Here is a 3,050-nt window from a genome sequence, read left to right as displayed (position 1 = left end):
CCCTCTTCTTCCTCTTCCCCCTCCTCTTCCTCTTCCTCCCCCTCTTCTTCCTCTTCCCCCTCTTCCCCCTCCTCCCCCTCTTCTTCCTCTTCCCCCTCCTCCCCCTCCCCCTCCTCTTCCTCCTCCTCCTCTTCCTCTTCCTCTTCTTCTTCTTCCTCCTTCTCCTCCCCCTCCTCTTCCTCCTCCCCCTTCTCTTCCTCCTTCTTCTCTTCCCCCTCCTCTTTCTCCTCCCCCTTCTCTTCCTCCTCCTTCTTCTCCTCCCCCTCCTCTTCCTCCTCCTCCCCCTTCTCTTCCTCCTTCTTCTCCTCCCCCTCCTCTTCTTCCTCCTCCCCCTCCTCTTCCTCCTCCCCCTTCTCTTCCTCCTTCTTCTCCTCCCACTCCTCTTCCTCCTCCCCCTTCTCTTCCTCCTTCTCCTCCCCCTCCTCTTCCTCCTCCACCTCTTCTTCCTCTTCCTCCTCCTCCCCATCCTCTTCCTCTTCCTCCTCCCCCTCTTCTTCCTCTTCCTCCTCCTCCCCCTCCTCTTCCTCTTCCTCTTCTTCTTCTTCATCCTTCTTCTCCTCCTTTTCCTCTTCTACCTCCTAGATAAATTGGAAAAGAAAATCTGTGTTAAAAATTGGTTTAAGGATATACATAATAAAACTTGCATTTGCTTTTCTCATATCAGTCCTTGAACCTGTATTGTAATGTATGCTAAACCAAATCTCCTCCAAAGGGTTATCAACATCATAATTTTTTTATCTCCCAATTAATACAGTAGTCAGGAATGATGGGAATTGTAGCCCCAAAACAACTGGAGGGCCAAGTTTGGCCATACCTGACATGAAGGATAGAGTACTGCAGGCTCAAGCGCCAAATCTAGCCTCCAAAGGCTTTCCAGCTGCCACTTCTGGCACAACCTCAGCTCCCCCCCTTCCCACAATATTATTCATCTCAGATTTTTATTTCTTCCATGCTAACACATAGAGAAAATAGTTTTTGCAGTATGAACAGCAAGAGGTGTTTGGGCAGAGTTGTCTCCTTGAAGTTTCTCAGCCAGGAGACAAGTGGAGAGAAATGGTACTGAACATCTGAGGTACCTGAAGGTACCAAAGTTTCTTTAGCTGCTCACACCAGGGAAGAGGAGATTTAAAGAGCCCTTTGCCTGCATTTCAACTTTTGTGGGAGTGAGTTGGTATGCGAATGTACAAAGACACGCACCCAGTGCCTTTAGCCTGATGTGCCTCTACAGAAATAGACATGACTCTGCAATGAAAGCAGTGGAAAGGCTTTTGTGGGGGACAACCACAATATATTGTGTTTTTTATATATTGTAAACCACCCTGGGACTTCACGGTGAAGGATAGATAAGAAATATAATAAATAATAAATTATCACAATGCAATAATGAGGTTTACCTTTGGCTCACATTTACCCTCATGAACAATAGTTAGAACACCTCCACTTGCCCTAGAAAAAGAAAAATAATAAGGCTGTGTTTCGAGAGACTAAGGGTCTACTTCTCAATAGACATCCACTGTAAAGAACACAGACACATGAGGCAATACAGACAAGAAACATATCCAGTTTAACCCATGGTTAAACTTTTCAGTAGGCATGCATAGAATTGCATTGTAGAGAAAATGCACACCCTCCAACATTTCTCTGATGAAAATAGGGACATCCCATTCCATAATGATAATTTTAATATTTATACCCTACACATCTTACTGGGTTGCCCCAGCCACTGTGGGCAGCTTCCAACATATATAAAAAGATAATAAAACATTAAACATTTTTTTAAAAAAACCTTCCCTATACATGATTGACTTCAGATGGCTCAGGAGTCGGATAACTCCATGCCCTCCAACATTTCTCCAATGAAAATAATGACATCCTAAAGAAAAGTGGGACATTCCAGGATCAAATCAGAAACCTGGACAGCTTCTCTAAATCAAGGACGTCCCTGGAAAAAAGGACACTTGGAGGGTTGGAAAATGGATGCAGGAACCAGGCAATACAGAGTGGGCCCAAGCATCCCCATTGGCTGGTTGGGCCTGCTAAGGGAATGCTGGCAGCTGGGTGATCCAGCCTGCTATTTGTTGAATCACTTGTGGGTCTGGGGCCTGGCCACAGCACCACCCACCAATGAGGGTGAATGTACTTGTAGCATCAAACACTCAAGATTATGTACATTATCCTCTGTTTCCTCCCCCCACCCCCATCTTATCTTTGTAACTGTGATGCAGGCTAGGCTAAGTTAATATATCTACAAAAGCAGCAGCTCATCAATAGATTACAGGGGGGGTGCAAGGACCCCATTCCTCACCCAGTGTACTGAGCCCAGGAAATCTTGTTGCTACCCCTGCCTATATATTTCAGAAAGCTCTACTGGATATCTCATTTTCTACCTTCCCATACATTGGTTAATACAAATGTAGGTAAAGGCAAATGCCATGGAGGGATGTGGGTGGCGCTGTGGTCTAAACCACTGAGCCTCTTGGGCTTGCTGATCAGAAGGTTGGCGGTTCCAATCCCCACGCTCGGGTGAGCTCCTGTTGCTCTGCCCCAGTTTCTGCCAACCTAGCAGTCCAAAGCACACCAGTGCAAGTAGATAAATAGGTACCCCTGTGGCGGGAAGGTAAACAGCAATACAAATGTACTCACCTTTTGGCCTTACAGAATAGACATAAATTGATATATGTTACACCGTTACTGCCACAGACAGGGTTTTCTATCATTGTGCAAACATCGTATGGAAAGTCACTGCACACATCCTATGAAACAAAGTATAGAATATTTCCAAATACGACCCCTTCGTTTCCATGGAGAAATCAGTGATGAAATACATACATTTGCAAGTACTAGAGGCAGCTGCCCTGGCTTGCTTCTCTTGCCATCCCCACACCTGACCAATCCCTCCCCCTTTTATACTTCACCAACCTCCTTCCTTTACACCTCACCCCAAGACTTAACCTTTTAAAGGTGGTGGTGGGGAGGTGCACCAAAGAGCAGTTTTCTGAAGCACCTGCTCCCCCTCCATTAAACTCCACTGCAGCTGTATTTAACAGAAG

The 3,050-nt window shown here is 45.9% G+C and overlaps 1 long non-coding RNA gene across 1 annotated transcript; it reads right to left on the bottom strand.

Moving 5' to 3' along the window:
- Positions 1 to 514: 514 nt before the first annotated feature.
- On the bottom strand, positions 515 to 2,745 carry LOC310699204. Its single transcript, XR_014521995.1, has 3 exons — positions 2,644 to 2,745; positions 1,395 to 1,446; positions 515 to 578 (listed from the first exon to the last, which is right to left on the bottom strand). It is a non-coding gene; the product is annotated as an uncharacterized lncRNA (long non-coding RNA).
- Positions 2,746 to 3,050: the final 305 nt, after the last annotated feature.

This window comes from Podarcis liolepis, assembly GCF_965112155.1.
Source record: "Podarcis liolepis genome assembly, chromosome: 2".
NCBI lineage: Eukaryota > Metazoa > Chordata > Lepidosauria > Squamata > Lacertidae > Podarcis > Podarcis liolepis.
The sequence above is the reverse complement of the archived record's forward strand: the minus strand, read 5'-3'. Positions and strand labels throughout refer to the sequence as shown.